This window comes from Alexandromys fortis, unplaced genomic scaffold (assembly GCF_014885135.2).
Source record: "Alexandromys fortis isolate MF-2015 unplaced genomic scaffold, M_Fortis_MF-2015_v1.1 scaffold_82, whole genome shotgun sequence".
In the NCBI taxonomy this organism is placed as follows: Eukaryota; Metazoa; Chordata; class Mammalia; order Rodentia; family Cricetidae; genus Alexandromys; species Alexandromys fortis.
Window position 1 is genome coordinate 5,928,774 of NW_026067963.1, and position 8,810 is coordinate 5,937,583.

An 8,810-nucleotide genomic window follows, 5' to 3' on the forward strand; every position below is an offset into this window, starting at 1 on the left:
AACAAATGAGTGTAACCTAAAAAATTGTTTGAGCACTGACTGAACACACACAGAAACATACACACACACAGATACAAAACACACACACACACAAACACACACATACACACACATGCACATGCACACAAATACACCCCAAACCCAAAATAGAGTCCAGGGTCTTAAGTAATTAAAACACATTGCCATTACACCCAGAAGACAGTATGAATTTAGGTGGATGAATCTATGGCTAATGAAACTTCTAGCTGCTAATAGTTGATATAAATATATTTGCAATTTCAAAATGATTTTTTAACAACTGTTTTCTCACAAATTTCTTCTAAATCTGGCAGAAGTGGCCTTCCTTGTCAGTAATAACTATGTGCATTGATGCTTCAATAGTTTGCTTTAATTGTAATTTGCATTTCTCACTGTTGTTTACTTGTGATTCATCTGGGGACTGTGTGTTTTCCACCAAATATTTTATTACTGCGATCCTTTAATAACGCATTGAAACACTGAGCTATAGCATCTGCTTATTGAACTCCATTTCCTAGAACGAGAATGGTGACAGTCAGTGACAACGCATTATCTTAGCAGACACAGAGGCCCTGTCTTTTGGATTCAGTTGGTACAGTGTACACTGTAAAAACAAGGATGCTATGCTTCCTCCAGCAGCTCCGTGGAAACAGTGCTTTTGGATTTGAGGTTGAAAAGTTTCCCATGTGAAAATATGTAATATTATGATTCAAGCAACATGTTCTATTTTTAACTCAGCATTAAGAATTTGCTATTCATGAAATATCTAACCTGATTTTTAAAAATCAATGAATTTGATTATATCTTGGAAGCTCATTTTGTTCTCTCTAGAGTTGTCATAGTAACCAGGAAACCAGGTGCTATGGAAAGCTATGATTTCAGACTTTCACTCTAGTTATTTTTTTGTATGATCCAGAGAGAAAATATTGTAATGGTGCTTGGCACAAAAATTATATATATGTAAAGAAGTATATATATATATGAACATATGAACTTACATATATAATAGAGACGAGAGAGAGAGAGACCTTATATATATACCTGGCTAATCTGAAACTTGTTATGTAGAGCATCTGCCTGAGAGTTTACAGTTATTCTCTTGCTTTTGTCTCACAGTTGATAAAATTAGAGAATGTGCCAGCATGCTTAGTACAAAATTGTATGATCCTGTAGTGGTCATGGAGGATTCAGAGTCTGTAGACTGCTGCCCTAGTGTGTTGGGTTCAGGTTTACATTTTCATATGTACATTCCTGTTCAATGTCTCGGACTTATTTTCCCATGAATGGTATGCTATTAGGATTGTTTCCTGGGCATTGAAATATATAGAACTAATAATATAAAATCCAAGTGACTGAGTATATTAAATGACTTTTACATTGATTACACCGTTCTATACAAAACCTAACTTTAGTTAATTATCCTACCTCTGTGATGACATGAACTGCTTGTTGACTCAGTGTACATTGGTATAAGATACCCAAATCTGATTGTCATTGGCTTGTCTGTCAGTTAGATGACTGGCAGCTTTCTCACACAGCATGCAAATTCCCATGGTTCCTTTCTCTTAACCCTTTACACTTCCACACTTCCTTCCTTTATCCTGCTTCTCTCCCTCAGTCTTCCTGTTCTCCTTGTACTTCCCCCCTCCCACTTTCCCTGTCTTCCTTTCACTTCAGGTATTTTATTGTGAAAATTGTAATTTCATTACACCTGCTACTCTAACCTCTCCAACATTCCACTGCTTCTACTTTTCAGAGTAGCTCCCTTCTACCACATCTCACCCTATCCCCTCCTGTCATCATCTCTGTATGTTTCAGATAACACAATGCTATCCCTGGGTCTTTACATCAGGAGGCCACTTGCTTCATAATGCTCTGTTCAAAGTAGAGAAAGTTTCTGTGAAACCTGATGAAAATATAAACCTGATGAAAATACAGTAGTATTATATGAGTATACACACAGAGACTGAGACTAGAAACAAATGAAGCCCATGAGAATTAGCAGAAATCATGAAGATTTTAATCACTGTCTATGTGGAAAGCATCCTGGACCAATTATATCTTCATAAATAGGTGCAAGGGAGCGATAATGAACACCTCAAGCTACAAAAAGAGTAAACATTCAAGCAGATTTTTGCCAAAGGCATATCCGAACATTGAGAAAGAGCTAGTCCTATACGAATGCATCTTGTCAAATGTATCTTGAGAAATCCAGCATATTTGGAATTGTCCTAGCTTAAAATTTAAATACATTGAATCTATGGGAGCATATTTCATAGTAAAGGCCAATTTGGAGTTGAAATCTATTGTAATTTAGAGGTAAGAAAGAGAAGAATTTCGAGGATGTTAGGCATATCTCTACTACTGAAGCCAGATATCAGTGAGAAGGATTTAATCGGTTCCTTGATTGAGAAATGAGACACTGCTGAAGTCCTGTGCATTTTTAAAATTGAATTTTCAGGCCTGGTGAGGTGGCTCATGCCTGAATCCCAGTATTCAAGAGTTAGGGACAGTTCAATTTCTCTGGACTATATGACAGTTTCTAGGACAGGATGACACAAAGAAGTCATGTCTTCAAGAGAAAATGTTTTCAAGTCAACAAAGAGATTGATGGGTTTCATTACAGCATATTCATGCGTGTATGTCATTATACAGTTTTTTAAAATTAATCCTCCTCTCCTAGTCTACCCTGTTCTCATTGCTCTCCTCTTGATGGTACCCTCTCTTTTTCCAAATGAGTTGTTCTTTCTGTTTTCATGTCATGTGAGTTTCATTTCCTGCTTTCCTTTTTCCTCCCTCTCCTAGCCCTCTTTCTTCTTTCATGACCTACATACACATAGGCACCTATACACATATACACTCACACACATACATACACATAAATGTTTGAATCTGGGATATAAATATGAGAAGAAAATGTAGTATTCAACTTTCTGAGTCTGATTTATTTTGCATAGCATAATTATTTTCAGTTGCATCCATTTTCCTTCAAATGTCACAAAACTTATTTTTTGATTGACTAAATCATAGTTTTATTAAAAAAATTTAAAGAACCTTTTTACTATTTTCCATATTGCTAGACCATTTTGATTAACCACTAACAATGTATGACAAACTCATTTTTTTATGGCTAAATAATTTCCATTGTGTATATCTGCTGCTTTTTTTCTCTCATTCATCTGTTGCTGGATGCCTAGTCTATTTCGACTTCCTGACTGCTGTGAACACTGTAGTTATGAACTTGGATGTGAATTTTTCTCTGTGGTACACTGATTTCGATTCTTTGGGGGTATGATACCCAAGAGTTGTGTAGCTGGGTCACCTGCTAGTCTGACTTTAGCTTATCGAGGAACCTGCATGTTGACTTCCATAGTGGCTGCCGCAGTTTCCAGTCTCACCAACTATGATTTGGTCTCTTTGTTCTTCATGTCCTCTCCAGCATTTGTCCTGTATCATCTTGAGGATAGCCATTCCGACTGGGGATGAGCCAGAATCTCAAAGCAAGTTGCTTTGCATTTCTGTTACGATCAAAGATGTTAGACACTTTTCAATTTTTTTTTGCTATTTTTATTTTGTCTTTTGAGAAATGTCTATCGATTCCATTATCCCCATTATTGGTTGCGTTATGCAGTTTTAGGTGTAGTTTTTAGTAATTCTTTAGGTATTATACATATAAGTTTTCTACCTGCTGTATAGTTGGCAAAAACATTCTCGCATTATGTAAGCTGTCTGTATACTGCAAAAATGTTTAGAGTCCAGTTTTGAACCCTTGGGATTGCTTCCTGTGATATTAGATGTTTTAGGAAAGTCTTTGCCTATGTTTATATCTTGGCTTATTTTATTTATGTTTTTCCTCCAGCAATTTCAAAGCTTCAAGTATTACAGTAATGTCTTTGATCCATCTTCAACTGACTGTGCAGAGTGAGAGATATGGATCTAGCTTAAGTCTTCTGTGTGTAGGGAGTTGGTTTGTCAAATATCATTTGTTGAAGATGCCTTTTTCCAGTGTGAATTTTGACACATATACCAAAAACTAGATGTCTGTAATTGTGTGGGTTTATTTCTGAGTTTTTTTTGTTCTATTTCATGGGTTTTGATGACTATCTTCATACCAATACTATAGTGATTTTGTTACCATGGAACAGGAGTGTAATTTGAAATCAATATCATGATTCTTCTAACACTACTCTTTCTGTTTACTCTTTTCCGCTTTGTCTATCAAGAATCTTTGTGCCTCCATATGAATTTTAGGGTTTTTTTTAGTTCTATGAGGAATGTTACTGGAAATCGTACTTGTTATTAAAATTTTTAATTTTATGAAGGTCTATGTTGAACTTTAGTTCTATGAAGAATGCTATTGGAAACTGAAGTTTCTTTTTGACTTTTAGTTTGAAGGAGCTATCTAAAGATGAGAATGGGGTCCCGATGTCACCCAATATTATTGTGTCTGGGTTCCTATGAACTTTTATGCCTAAAATTATTTTATGAAATCAGGAAAGAATGTACATATTTACAGTTGTATCTTGATGAATTGTTCCCATTACTAATATGTAGTGTTTTTAATCTCTTCTGACTCATTTTGATTTGAAGTCTGCATTACCCATTAGCAGAATTGCTATGGCAGCTGTTTCCAGTTCTTGGTTATTTGTCTGATAGATCATTATCCTTCAGTTCTTGGTCTTTGGATGTCTTTAAGTGAACTGCGTTTCCTAAATTGGCAGGTAGTTGGATCTTGTTTGTAATTTGGTTATCCAGCTGTGTCTCTTCCTTGGTGAGTTGAAACTACTTATGTTCAAAGCTAGTATTCTCTTAGCAGTCTCATTAGCTTCTCTATCAGGGATACATGGTCTATCTTTCAAAAGGGGCTTCTTTTTCCCCTGCCTTTCTGGAGAGCCCTGTGACTGGTGCTGTGTTTACCTTGGCTCCTGTCTGTCCTTTCCTTGGAACTTTTCAGATGTAATGTCGCTGCCTTTGTGAATTTCCAAAGCCTTTTCTCTTTCTTTGGAGTAGAATCCTTTCTTATACGAAATCTTCATCTAAAGAGGGCCATACAATGGCAGCTTCTACTCTGCCATTTTACCCAAATCACTCAAGAAATCTTTTGCATTTATTAAATGCATGCGGGGCAGTCATAATGTCACAGTAGATTATGATACCAGTTAGTTGACCCACAAAATAGACACTCACTAAAACCCATGTGAGATATCCAAGATGACCAAAAAGACTCAAATAGATGCTGACACAAGTGGTTCAGATCGTCAGACACTGAAAATGCCAGCCTTTCCCATGGGTATCAAGGTTATAACTAAAGTTATAATAGCTATTAAAGTAACTCCCAAAATAAAAGAATTTAATTTTGGCCATCCTTGGTGTGTTGGAAAGACACCAGAGGCAGAGGTTTTAATTCTGCCTTCTCAGCTCACGTGAAATGTGTGAGAACTTTCTAGAATAGGAAAGAGTTTTTCCACAGAAATGTGATGATCAATATGAAGCTAAGAATAGAAAGGAGAGAACATAGGATGATTAGAATTAGCATCGTCTTTATATTTACAGACTTCTTATTGTGGGCCAGGAAGGCAAGGTCCCTTTCTGCGGTTCCATCTAAGCTCTTCTAGGGGGGGAAAAAAAAACTGGAGACTGATAGATTCTTGAGCTGTCTGTAGGTACATCCTCACTAGACAGACTAGACAGTGAGTATATATTTCATAACTAGCATGTTTGAAACTTAACTTACTCTGAATACCTGTCTGATCTGGCATATTTCTCAGTTCTTTTGTGGCCTCCTTGTCATTTGCTTGGGCTAAACGTATTAGAGTCAGCTTCTGAAAATAAACCACCACCTCACCTTCTCCTCCTCCTCCTTCTCTTCCTCCTCTTCCTCCTCCACCACCACCACTACCACTATTACATCCTCTTCCCCCACCACCTCCAACTCTACCATCACCATCACCACCACCACCACCACCACCACCTCTGCTGCTGTCACCACTGCCTCCTCCTCCACCACCACCACCATCATCTCCTCATCCACAACCACTCCACCACCACTATCTCTTCTTCCTCCTCCTCTTCCTCCTCCTCCTCCTCCACCACCATCATCTCCTCATCCACAACCACACCACCACCACCACCATCTCTTCCTCCTCCACCACCACCACCTCCTCCACCACTTCTACCTCTACATCATCACCCATACAATAAAAGTACAGGAAGCCCCTGTGGGTTCCTTGCCCCATTCCTCCAGTGGAAGCCATTTGTCTCATCAACTTCTTTCAATATTGCCACGTTTCACCTGGGACACTTTATGTAATTGTTTTAGTTTTTTTTTTTTTGAGATTTCATAAAATAGGTTTTGATCTCTCCTTTAACTCTTCCTAGATCCACACTCCTTTCCTTACCCACCCAACTGAGTGTCCTAATTGTTTCTTTTTTAACTCCTTCAAGACCAGTTTGTTAAGTCTACTTTTGAGGCATCTTGCTTCCATGTTGCTGGTCTAAGCTGGGCTGTGTTTGCCATATGTTTATGAAAATTCTTAGTTTCTACATGTTTATATTTATTTTTCTAACTTACTGACTTTTAAAATGATCTGAATAGCTTTATCATCACTGTACATAACAATACTTCTCCTTTCCTAATTTTATTCCTCTTATTGATTAGTCTGCAAACCAGAACAGTTTCTTAGTTTTGAAGCCGCTTGGTGACTTCCCTAATCTGATTGCCTTGGTCTCCAGTAAAGGCTGAATGACAGTGGAATTGGCAGGTATTCATTTCCATTTTAAGAAGATATTGGTGCATTCTTATTTTTGCTATTAAAAATACATTTGTTGAATGATATTTTTCATCAGTGGAAACTTTTAAAAATATATGTTCTGAGTTATTGATTCACCTTACTATGACTTCCTTTAATACCTTACTTCTATCTTTAGTGATTCCTCTTTGATTTCCATTGTTTACCCCACTTTCTTTCTCTAACTTTTTTTTAGCTTTTTGAGATGAGCCTTGATTTAAACGACAGTGTTCTTTACTAGATAAATGTTTAAGTCTAAAGTTTTCTCTCTTCAGTCTCTTAAATATAATCTACAGATTATGTTAGGTAGTATTTTGATTTTAAATTTCTCTTTTCGATTGATTTATTCTTTCAGGGTGCTTCCTGCTTGCTCTGATCCACATCTTCACTATTCTTTCTTCCACCACTGTGAACCCCCTTTCTTCCCTGTCTTGCTTACTTTTCTATTGCTGTGATAACACACCATGACCAAGGCAACTTATGGAATAAAACACTTAACTTGGCTCATTGATTTAGAGGGTTAGCATTCATGATGGTGGAACAAAGGTATGGCTGCAGGAACAACTGAGAACCCACATCTTCTTTCCCAAGTAGGAAACCGGCAGAGCTAACTGGGAAGGGCAAAGGTCCTTTGAAATCTGAAAGCCCACCCCTAGTGACACCCCTTCTCCAAGAAGGCCACACCTTTTAATCTTTTCTGCCAACTATGGTCCAAATAGTCAAGCATATGTGCCCACGGGGGTCATTCTCACTCAAACTACCACAAGTCCCTTCTCGGTGTTCATGCCTTTTATTTTATATCATGACACAGTATTGACTGTAACTTTGATCTGGAATAATCCACAGAAGCTCATTTGGTACACAACCAAGGATGAGGTGTAACATCATTTAACAATGGTCCAGTAGGGAGGTCCAGTACAGGCAACTTCAGTGACCATGAATTTATGTTTATATTGACTCTGTCATGCTCAGAACTTAGCATTTCATAACCCTTCTTCTTATTTTCAGACTCTTACATTCTTTCTGTTCTCCTTTCTGTGGTGTCCCCCATGCTACAGGGGGATGTTACAGATGTTATCTTTCGGATTGAACATCCCACCATCACTTATTCTTGAACAGCCATGAGTCTCTGCATTCATAGGCACTTATTCCAAAAAGAAGCTTCTCTGATCAAGGATGGGAGTACAGTTTGTCTATGGTATAAACATAAATATTTACGAGGCAGTTCGGCATGATGCCAAGTTAGCTAAACAACATTAAAGACTTACTCAACCATGGGCTTTTGAGTGTGCTCCCATAACACACACATAAAACACAGACAGACAAATGAATGGATGGACAGACAGATGAACACACACACACACACAGAATTAATCTTCCTTATTATATGCTTAAATTATCTCTTTTATTACCCATTTTTATTTTTTGATAAAGATATGCTTAGTGTCCTAGTTTTAGTTTTTCTATGCACCTTGAATATTCTATAGTTAAAGATATTCGTGGTAATTATATTTTGGTATAAATTGTAATGATCACATTAAAAATTTTGTTTCATTATCCTATATCATTATTTTTCCTATTTTACATATTTTAAATATTTTTATGTACTCTTTGACACTTTTATACATGTATATGTGTATCTCGATAATGTTAACCCTCACTACTCTGGAACCTCTTCTTATTCCCAACTAGTTCCCTTCCTATTTTCTGATTTTTTTCGCATGTGTGTGTGTGTGTGTGTGTGTGTATGTGTGTGACCCACCACTAGGTCAATTAGGGTCATTTACATAATTATGGATATGGGGCTGTTTACTGGAGCATGGGCACCTTGTCAGTTCTGGCTATTCAACAACCACTAATTTCCAATGGCCCTTCAGGGCGGATGGAGCTTCATGCTTCATCCACCTATTCATAATGATGAATATAGACTGGCCTAGTCTTCAGAAGGTCATTTTAGGTCACTGAAGCTGCTGTGGGCTGATATGTGCGGCATGTAGGTCACGT